Source organism: Grammomys surdaster, unplaced genomic scaffold (genome assembly GCF_004785775.1).
Source record: "Grammomys surdaster isolate TR1022 unplaced genomic scaffold, NIH_TR_1.0 170, whole genome shotgun sequence".
Taxonomy (NCBI): Eukaryota; Metazoa; Chordata; class Mammalia; order Rodentia; family Muridae; genus Grammomys; species Grammomys surdaster.
Genome location: NW_021604618.1, coordinates 11,341,860 through 11,353,470, shown reverse-complemented (window position 1 = coordinate 11,353,470; position 11,611 = coordinate 11,341,860). Strand labels below are relative to the sequence as shown.

The 11,611-nt window shown below is 38.8% G+C and overlaps 1 pseudogene; it reads left to right on the top strand.

Annotated features, from left to right (window-relative positions):
- Window positions 1–490, top strand: part of LOC114620727 — a 2,508-nt pseudogene extending 2,018 nt beyond the window's left edge.
- Window positions 491–11,611: the final 11,121 nt, after the last annotated feature.

The following is an 11,611-nucleotide window of genomic DNA, read 5'->3' as shown; positions in this document are numbered from 1 at the left end:
GTGTGTGTGTGTGTGTGTGTGTGTGTGTGTGTGTGTGTGTGTGTGTGGTTGGAAAGAGGCATTATTTTGAGGAATAAAACATTAATAACAGAAATTATGGGTAGGAAAAGTCATTATGTCTTGGGAAACAAGACATGAATAATTAAAGCTGGCCAGATATTGTTAAGTATGCTGGTCTCCCAGGACCTGGGACTTGAACTTAGTTGTAACCTTTGATTGGAAGTTGGTAACAAAAAGGTAGCCCTTAGGACAAGTTTCTTTTGCTTCTTCCCAACATTTGTATATGATAGTCATCTTTGAATATATAACAGAACACATATTGAACAGAAATCTTACAAATGTAATCAATATGATAAAAAAAACTTTTCACAACACAGTTATCTATGAGTACAAAACAGAACATGTCCTGGAGAGAAACACTATGAATAAACAATGTGGTAAAGCCTGTGCATGTAGCAGTAGTGTTAGAAACCATGAGAAAAAGTCATAATGCAGAGAAACTCCGTAAACATAGTCAATGTGTTAAAGTTTTGCACTCTCTAGTATCTTTAAAAAGAGTAAACTCTTTAGCATATATCAATCTTTTAAAGCATTTGCATATTACAGTAGTCTTTGAGGACCTCCAAGAATACCAAAGTAATCTGTGACTGCACAAAATTTGGTAAGATCTTACCCAAAACACTAATATTGAGTTACTCAAGGTGATTTATTATGTAGAAAAAAATGTGACAAGGGTCAACAATCAAGTCAAACTTTATGATGTCTCTCTATTTTGTTTACACTTGCAAACTCATCTGTATACTCGAAAGCCACTGATTTTTTTTTATTATTTTTTAGTTAATCATGTATCCAACAACTTTGCTGAAAGTGTTTGTCAGCTCTCGGAGTTTCCTTTGGAAAGTTTTGGTTCACTTGTGCTTACCATATCATCTGCAAGTAAAGATAATTTTACTTCCAAAAAAATTAACCTAGAATCCAGCCATGTAATCTGAAGAATGATTAATTGAATCACAAGTAGCCAGGGAAGGGTAAACAAAACAGGATATGCCCCAATTAAATTCATGTTGTTGTTGAAAGTGCTTCTCAGCTTTTTAGTAGAGTACATTCATTTTCTATTCTTTGTGTGTCACTTTGAAAAATACTTAGCTCTGAACTTAGATATGTCGTTGTATTTCATGATACAATGCAACTTACTGGATTAAATCAGTCTTGGATGAGTCAGCTCAAGAACACTGCATCATCCAGACAATTTTATCTTCATACCAGGGAGGAAGCAGAGTACAGTATTTCTGAGCTCCTAAGGTTGTAACTGAACATAAAGGCAACTTTAAAACGAAAAGCACTTGTTTCTCTATGAAGTAACTATTTTCACACCAAATGTGAACAAAATATTAAGAAAATAGATGTTGATGTCAGAGCAACACTAAGTCTAATCTTGTTTCTTACTAATTGTGTGGCCTATGTTCTTCTTAACCATTGCACGGCAGAGAAAGGTACTATCCATCTAAGGTGATTTTCTTCTTTTTGTTGCTATTATTTTTGTCTTTGATCATTCATAAATATGTGAAAACTTTGCGGAGAGGGTTAATTTCAGTTTACAACTCCCAGATCAAAATCCATCACTGAGAGAAATCCAGGGCAGAACTCAAGGCAGGAACTCAAACAGGAGCTGAGGCAAAAGCCATGGAGTAAGAGTGCTTACTGAATTGATCCTCAGCCTGCTTTGAGTTCATATATGCATCAATCCAATTGATTTAGAAGTCCTTACTTTTTTGGTATCCTCAATCTCCTCTTGCCCTTATACTTTTTCTTCCTCCTCTTCCACAGCATTCTTTGAGCCTTGAGGGAAGAGATTTGGTGAAGACATCCCATGCAGTGCTGAGTGTTCTAAGCTCTATCACTCTGCATAATGTCTGTCTGTGGGTCTCTGTATTTGTTTCCATCTTCTAAGGGAGGATCTTTCTCTAATGACGGCTGATCAAGGAAGGCACTCATCTATGTGTATAGCAAAACAGCATTAGAAGTATTTTTATTACTATGGTGTTTTGTTTTGTTTTGTTTTTCGAACAGTAGTTTTTGCTTTTACCCTAGATTCTTGTGCTATCTAAGCAGTGTCAGGTATGGGTTCCCTCCCATGGAATGAGTCTGTGTCAAACAAGATATCGGTTGGTTACTTCCACAAGCTTTTTGCCACCATTGTAGGACACTATTGTAATCGAAGGGTTTGTGGCTGGGTTTACATTTCTCCTTTGGTGGCATACAGAGTACCTAGGAAAGTACCAAAGATGCTAGGTACTTTAGATGCTTCATTTAGGGATGAAGGTTCTATGCAAACACCAGCTCAACTTCTCAGTGTTTAGTGAATCGTGTAAGTGTTGTCTTCAGCAATGGGGCCTTGCTACCAGTTTGGGGAGAGCAACCTATAGTCTTATCAATAGCCTGTGTCATTTAAGGATTGACATGTGACTCTTTTAGCTAATAACACATTAAAAATAACACAATCCTAATACTGGAAGTTTCTTGGTTAATAAAAGATGGACAACTGGAATTCTCTCTCCACCATTATATGGCCACTCCATTCAAATCTCCTTCATAGATGTATACATTTAAGGAGGCTTCTAGTTTTAGGCATCTATGCTACCCCTCAAATGTCCATTACTTTTAGCAGCCTCTCCTTTTATTTCTTCCCTCATCTCCCTCTTCCCTTCACCTCTCCATTTGATCCTCTTGTTCCAGTCCCCCAAACCAAACCATTCATAACTATCAATTCTGTTTCATTTTCCTGTGGAGATCTATCTGCATTGTCTATACCTAACCTCTGTGGTTCTATCAATTGTAGCTTGGTTATCATTGACTTAACAGCTAATATCCACATCTAAGTGTATGTATACCTTATTTGACTTTCTAGGTGTAGGTAAACTTAATGGTTACCTCATTAAGGATAAATTTCTTTTCTAGTTCCATCCAGTTCATTATTTCATTTTTTGATGGCCAAATAATACTCCATTATGTAAATATACCACATTTTATCTACGTTATTTCCAATTTCCAGCTTCTCTGATGATGGCTGAACCAGGCACTGATCTTTCACTATGACAGAATGTCATTAGAAGTCATTCTATTGTTTGATTGTTTGATTGATTGATTGATTTTAGAACAATACTATTTGGTTTTACCCTAGTCCCTGGGCTATCTAGTCAGGTTCTTGGTCACTCAAGCAGTGTCAAATCTGGATTTTATATCACAGAGTGGGCATTTTAATGACATTCTGCTATACTTGTAAATCAGTGCCTTTCTCAGCCATCATCCAAGAGCTGTGATGAACATGTGTGGGAGGATGAAGCAACTTTTGGATATATACCCAAGAATGTTAAGAGGTGGATACTGAGGTAGATAAAGTCCCATCTTCTTGTGGAAATGCCTCACTGATTTCCATAGTGACAACACAAGCTTGCACTCCCACCAGCAGTAGATAATTGTTCTCTCCTTACTCCACACCCTCACCAGCATTCGCTGTCACATGTTTTATTGATCTTAGTCATTCTGATGAGTGTAAAGATAAAATCTCAAAGTACATTTGATTTGCATTTCCCTCATGACTAAGGATGTACAACATTTCTTTAAGTGTTTCTTAGCCATTTGAGTTTCCTTTATTGAGAATTCTCAACTTAGATATGTACTTCATTTTTAATTGAGATATTCTGGTTTCTTCTTCTCCTACTCCTTCTCCTCCTCCTCCTCCTCCTCCTCCTCCTCCTCCTCCTCCTCCTCCTCCTTCTTCGTCAGGTTTCCACAGGTGTCTGGATTTATGTCTGGGTTTTCAATTCTATTCCATTACTCAATATATTTGTTTTTGTCCCAATACCATGGAGTTTTTATTACTGTATCTCTGTATTACAACTTAAAACCAGATATTGTGATACCTACAGTGGTTCTTTTATTATTCTGGATTCTTAAGTTATCCTGAGTTTCTTGTTTTCATGTGAAACTAAAAATTTTCCTCTCAAGATTTGTAAAAAATTATACTAGAATTTGGATGGAGATTGTGCTGAATCTGTAGATTGCTTTTGTTAGGATGGTCATTTTTAGTGTATTAATCCTACCTATATCTTCTGATATATTCTTCAATTTCTTTCTGCAATGACTTGAAGTTTTCATCACACAAGTCTCTCACTAGCTCATTAGAGTTATCCAAAATTATTTCATATTTATTTTATATATAAGTATATATATACTTATTAGAAGCTTTCATTAAAAAATCATTTCCCTGATTTCTTTCTTTCTGTCATTTGTCTATTGGAGGGCCACTAATTTACTTATAATTAATTTGCATCCAAATACTTTGCTAAAATTATTAATCAGCTGTAGGAGTTTCCTGATGGAAGTTTCATGGTACCACAGATATATGAAAAATCATACATTTTGCAAATAAAGATATTCTGACTTTCATTTCAAATTTGTATACCCTTGATTTCCTTCAGTTGTCTTATTGCTCTAGCTAAAACTTTAAGTATTGTGTTGAGTAGAAATGAAGAGAGTGGGCAATCTTGTCTTGGTCCTAATTTTAGTTGAAATGCTTTGATTTTCTCTCCATTTAAGTTGATGTTGTTTATGGGCTTGCTGTAAACTGCCTTTATTATTTTGAGATATGTACCTTGTATTTCTAATCTCTCCAGGACTTTTATCATGTTAGAGATATTTATCAAAGTATCTCTAGCAAGTATCTTTCTTCTTCATCTAATGAGATGACATGCAATTTTTATCTTTCAGTATGCTTATACGGTGGATTACGTTAGTTATTTTGCATATGTTGAACCATCCCTGCATCTCTGGGATAAAGCCTTCTTGTTCATGGTGGATGGTCCTTTTGATATGTTCTTGGATTTGTTTTGCAAGTATTTCATTTGAGGATTGCCTTATCTGGCATCAGTTGGAAAGGAGGACCTTGGTACTGTGGAGGCTCAATGACCCAGCATAGGAGAAAGCTAGGTTGGTGAGGCAGGAGTAGATGAGCAGGGGGTAGCACCCTCATAGAAGCAGGGGGAGGGGAAAAAGGATAGGGAGTTTGTAGAAGGGAAACTGTTGGAAGGCGGATAACATTTGAAATGTAAATAAATAAAATAACCAATAAAAAATTTTTTGCAGCAAGATAATTTTCCATTGCAAGGATGCTTTGCCTTCCAAAGGGCAATTTTTCCATGTATGTATGTATGTATGTATGTATGTATGTATTTATGTATGTATGTATGTATTCAATTTACATCCAGATTGTAGCCCTTCTTCTCATCCCAGTCAACACCACACACAGCCCCTCCCCTAATCCCTCTCCCTTTTCTAATGAGAAGGAGGAGACACCCCCTGTGTACCAAGCCACAGTGGCATATTAAGTCACTGAAGGACTAAACAGATCCTCTCCCACTGAGGCCAGACAAGACAGCTCAGTTAGGAGAGAAGGATCTACAGGCAGGCAACAGAGTCAGGGACAGCCCATCCTACATCCTCGCTCCAACTGTTGAGGGACTCTCACAAAAAACAAACTGTATGTCCGCTATATACGTGTACTGGGTGGAGAGGCTAGGTCCAGCCCATGTATGCTTTTTGGTTCAGTCTCCGGGAGACCACAAATGTCCATGTTAGTTGGCTCTGTTGGTCTTTCTGTGTAGTTCTCATCATCTCCAGATCTCTCAATCCTTCCCCCAAGCCTTCCACAAGACTCCCCAAATTCTATCTAATATTTGGCTGTGGATCTCTGCAAACGTTTCATTCAGCCTCTTGAGAGGAGCCTCACAGAGGACAGTTATGCTAGACTCCTGTCTGTAAGCATAATAGAGTATCATTAATAGTGTCAGGGATTAATGTTTGCCCATGGGATGTGTCTCAAGTTGGTGGCCATTGGTTGCCAGTTCCCTCAGTCTCTGTTCCATCATTGCCCCTGCACTTCTTGAAGGCAGGGCAAATTTTGGGTTAAAGATTTCATGGGTGGATTCTTGTCCTTATGCCTTCACTGGGAGTCTTGCTTGGCTATAGGAGGTGGCCACTTCAAGTTCCATATCCCTCACTGCTAGATATCTTAGCTAGACCCTTATAGACTCTCTGGAGCCTCCCCAATGCCAGGTCTTTGGCACATCCTAGAGATGCCCCCATCAGCCACAGATTTCCATTCATACTCCCAGCATCTATCCAGCTCTTCCAAGCCCTGATTTCCCCACCCCATTCCATCCCTCCATTCACCTCTGATGACTACTTTATTTTGTCTTCTGAATGAGATTCAAGCATCCTCCCTTGTTATTTAGCTTCTTTGGGTCTGTGGATTGTAGCATGAGTTTCCTGTACTTTCTGGCTATTATCCATTTATAAATGAGTACATACCATGCATGTCCTTTTGGGTCTGGGCTACCATACTCAGGACGATATTTTCCATACTAAAAGGACACTTACTTCACTATGTTTGTAGCAGCTTTATTCATAATAGAATAACTGGAAATAACCCAGATGTCCCTCAACCAAAGAATGAATAAAGAAAATATGGTTCATTTACAATGGAATACTACTCAGCTGTTTAAAGGACAAGGACATTATGAAACTTGCAGACAAATAGATGGAACCGGAAAATATCACCTTGAGTGAGGGCCAATCTTTTATAAAAAGATATCCAGCAGCTACTTTTTCAACTCTTAATTAAGTCTGGAGATAAACAAGTAAAATTTTTGCTCAGGTGAATATGGGTAGAATTGATAGAAATAAGGGCCTATAAAATCATCCCCAAATTCCTCTACATTCTCTTCCCCATCTTTTTGGTGGATGCTAGTGCCCAGTGCCAAATCATGACCTCATATTAAATGGTAGTTCTTTTCTCAGCCTAGGTCTCTGAATGACTGTGTAGCTCATACCTCAACCCCACAAACTCATTCCTGCTAGGTATCAAAACTCTTTTTCTAAATTCTGACTGCATAAAAATGATAAACATATGTTTAAGGGAACTATTGTGATTTCAAGATTTTCCTGTTAAAGCATTTAGTATTACTCTAACATATATTTAAAGGCTCTGTTTCTCCATCTGTACAACAGAAGGATAACAGCAGCTATTCCAAATTGTGACAATTAAATAAGATAAACCACTCAGCACAATGACCAGATCCTAGTTGGTGTTCAAAAATATTAGTCAATGTATTTATTTATGCATTAAATACTAAATTTTTTAGTTACTGTGACAGAATATCCAACAAAGACATCCTATAGAAGAGTTTATTTGGGCTCACAAAGGGTATAGTTCTATATGATAGGAAAAACATACTGGGCAACTGGTTTCTTTAAAGCAAGAATTGGCAGCTGGTGACATCTTATGGGAGAAAGGAAACAGAGGGCTAGACAAGAATTGGAGGTGGGCTAAAACTCTCAAAGACTGGCCCTCCTAATCTGTGTTCATCAATGAAGTCACACCTTTTAGCTGTTATAGAACTAGAAAAAAACATTAAATACACATGAGACTATAGGGATTTTTCATATCATTTAAGTTATAACAGTAAGACAGAAACTTTTGTGTTCTTTTTACTACTCCAGAAATAGACATAAAACCTTTATCCCAGCAATCTCCACAATAAAATATTCTTAACCAATATGAACTCTTCTAATCATTCATTTCTGAACATTTATAAATGTATATAATTATCATTTCATTTACCTGAATTTTTACTCATATCATTAAATAAATAATTTTCCTTCCCTTTTCCTACAACACCTGCATTGTAACAGTACTTGTGTTTTTGCATTAATATTAACCACTGTCAACGAACCTAAACATTTTGTCTGTGAATAAAAGAAGTGATAAGAGATATAATAAGGCTTCATCAAGCATCAGATAGAAGCAGATGTACAGACCCACAGTCAAACATGAGGCAGAGCTTGAGGAGCACTTTGGAAGGGTAGGGAATAGAATTGAGCAAGCCAGAGGTGTGAAGGACAGCACAAAAAACCCTACTGAGTCAACTAACCTGGTCCATCCCACAGAAAATGGAGCAATGGGGAGAGGGATTTGTTTTTTTTTTTTTGTTTGTTTTGTTTATAATTTATTTTTTCTCAAATCGCAATTCATTCACACAGGGGTTATAAACACAAAAAGGCAGGATGTGGGGAAGGGAATGACACTGGAATATGGGTGTTCAGGGGGAATACAGATATCTTTCAGAACAGGGTATCGGCTGGGTGAAGATTCAGGGGACAGGTGGCTATGACTCTGCCTATGATTCACTTGTCCTTATCTAAGTTGGTATTATCTGCCAAGGCCACCTATTTACAAGGTCTATGACCACACAGGCTGGTAAATTTCTACAAAAGTTGCCTGTTTACAATAGCTTATAGCCATCTGTTTCAATGTTTTTCCACTGAAACCCAAGACTTGGTGTTAGTATACATGAGTGACAGGCCTATTGCTGATTTTAGGCCTATGGCTGATTTTAGGCCTTCAGTGTGTAAGCAGGGCTGCCCCTGACATCTCCTCCCTTCTCTAAGTATAGAAGGGCTGTGACAATTCTAATCTTGCGAAGGTGGGGATAGAGGCCTGACCTCCAGTACTTGAAGGGGACCTTGTAATGGCTCCGGTCCCCCTGTCGTTGTCCAGTGAGGCATGAGAGCCATACCCATCCCGATGTCTTTTTCCTGGAGAGGAGATACTTTTGACATCAACCCCTATGCAGTCAGGCTTGTCCCTCAGGGAACCCAGGGAGATATTTTTTATCTTTTATTTATATTCCCTTGCAGAGCTTAGCTTCACAGCCTAAGCAAGAATTCAGATTGCCTGTCAGAGGGCGTTCTGGGTTGCCCCTCTCTGCTTGGTTTAGGAGCAGAAGTCCCCCCTTTTAGGTTGGGTGGAGATGGGTTTTGGGAGTACCCTGTATAAAGTAACAACCTCATCTTGAGTCTTGTGGTCCTCCTTAGCTAACCTATGAAAATGTATCTGAATAGGTTTTGCTACCAAATTATTTATCTGTTGTATCACAGAGTTAGTCCACCTATTTGAGGCCCAGGGACCAGCAGAAATAAGCAAAAAGAACCCAAATAATGGTCCCAAGATGGGAGGAAGTAGGGTTGACAACCTTGGAGTGGCTGAAAACCAGTTCTTGTACCAGCATTCACCTGTCTCTTTCTCTCGCTGATTTTTCTCAGGGCCTTCTCTGACCTAATTCATGCTCTTTAACCCTCCTTGTCATATCTATGTAAAGGCAACATTCTTCTTTAAGGGCTGTACACAATCAAGAGCTGTACGCAGTCTTTTCTATTGTGATAGAGTAAATCAAGTCCAATAAGGATCTTTGTGATTTTAGGAGGTCTCTTCAGACAGTGAAACGAGGGATTTCTTCAGATTAGAGATGTCAATCTCTAGCTGTTTGATGTTCTTGTCAGTGGCCCTTCAAAGGTCTGAGTAGTATAATTTCAGAGGCCAGCATCTGGATTCGAACTTCTAACAGCAGTCATCACAGGTGACTCATTTTTACTTGGAAAGGAAAAAGAAGGGAATTCTCAGGGAGATTTCTCTTCCCTGGATGTAAATTGCTATTCATCTTATTTATGGTTGGGCCTGGCTTTGTGGGGGTATCTATTTATTTCATTAATCTTTTTGGTAGCCGGTTACCTGTGCCTTCTGTGGTATGAAACAGGCATATCAATCCTCGGCCCCGTAAGGGAACTGGGTCTGGGCCATTCCCTTTAAGGGTAAGAGGGTCCCTCCCCATATCTGTGGCAAAGTTTTGTTGGTCTCGGTGGTGCCAGAGGCAGTCAGCAGCAGATTTGCCATGAGCTTTCAGCTTTAGAGAGATAAAAGTGAACAAGGCATGATGGAGAGTATTTCAGGGGGACTCCTTCTGGGGGGGTACCATTCCCCCTCTTTTGTTTTTAAAGCCAATTTTTCAGAATTTTTGTAAAATCAGGGCAGAAGCACCAACAGTCACTCCTTCCACACTCAGAGAGTAATGAAGACCCTATTTAAGGATATATAAAACTATATTAATAAGCTTTTGTCAAAGGACTGTTATAGCACTGCCGACAACTAATCAGACTATATAATATATCGATTAGTAATAGCTTCTTCTACTTTTTGTGAGATTACCTCTCTTTTCTCAATTAATTGTTGAGGAAAATTAGGACTTACATCTCTCTTGAGAATATTGAACAGAGACTTCAATTCTTTTGTCGAGAGCTTAAAATAGGATCTTAGCCAATTAGCAACTCCTAGAAACTTTTGAAAATAATTTAAAATAAGTAAACTCTCTCCCTCTCTCTTTTTTTTAGACCCTTTATCTGTTTTTTTATTGGATATTATACGTATTTACCTTTTAATGTTATCTCCTATCCCATTCTCCAACAAAACCCCTTATCCCGTACCCCCTCCTCCTATTTTTATGAGGGTGTGCTCCAAACATCCTCCCAGTCCCATCTCCCTGCTCTTGAATTCCCACACAGTATAGGATCCAAACTTTCGGGGACCATGGCCCTCCACTTCCATTGAAGTCTGACAAGGTCACCCTCAGTTCCCTATACAGGTGGAGACATGAGTCCCCCCCATTGTGCTCTCTGGCTGGCAGTTTAGACTTTGGGAGCTCTGGTTGAAACTTTTGATACTCCTTCTAGAAAGAACCAAAGCACCCACTCTTTGGTCTTCCTTCTTCTTTGTGAGTTTTATGTGGTCTATACGTTGTTTCTTAGATATTGTGAGCTTTTGGGCTAATATCCACTTATCAGTGAGTGCATACCATGTATGTTCTTTTGAGACTGGGTCACCTCACTCAAGATGATATTTTCCAGCTCCATCCATTTGCTTAAGAATGTCATGAACTCATTGGTTTTAATAGCTGAGTAGTACTCCATTGTATAAATGTACCACATTTTCTGCATCCATTCTTCTGTTGAAGAGCATCTGGGTTCTTTCCATCTTCGGGCTATTATAAATAAGGCTGCTATGAACATGGTGGAGCATGTGTCCCTGTAATATGTTGAAACGTCTTTTGGGTATATGCCGAGGAGTGGTATAGCTGGGTCATCAGGTAACACTATGTTCAGTTTTCTGAGATACCGCCAGACTGCCTTCCATAGTGGTTGTACCAGTTTACAATCCTACCAAAAGTGGAGGAGTGTTCCTCTTTCTCCACATCCTCGCCAACATGTGCTGTCACCTGTGTTTTTGATCTTAGCCATTCTGACTGGTGTGAGGTGGAATCTCAGTGTTGTTTTCATTTGCATTGCCCTGATGACTAGGGATGCTGAACACTCCTTTAGGTGCTTCTCAACCATTCGAGCTTCCTCAGGTGAGAATTCTTTGTTCAGTTCTGTGCTCCATTTTTTAATAGGGTTCTTTGATTGTCTAGAGTCTAATTTCTTCAGTTCTTTGTATACCTTGGATATTAGCCCTTTATCAGATGGTTGGTGAAGATCTTTTCCCAATCTGTTGGTTGCTGCTCTGTCCTATTGACTGTGTCCTTTGCTTTACAGAAGCTTTGCAGCTTTATGAGGTCCCATTTGTCAATTTTTGGTCTTAGAGCACAGGCCATTGGTGTTCTGTTCAGGAACTTTTTTCCTGTGCCTATGTGTTCCAGGCTTTTCCCCAGTTTCTCTTCTATTA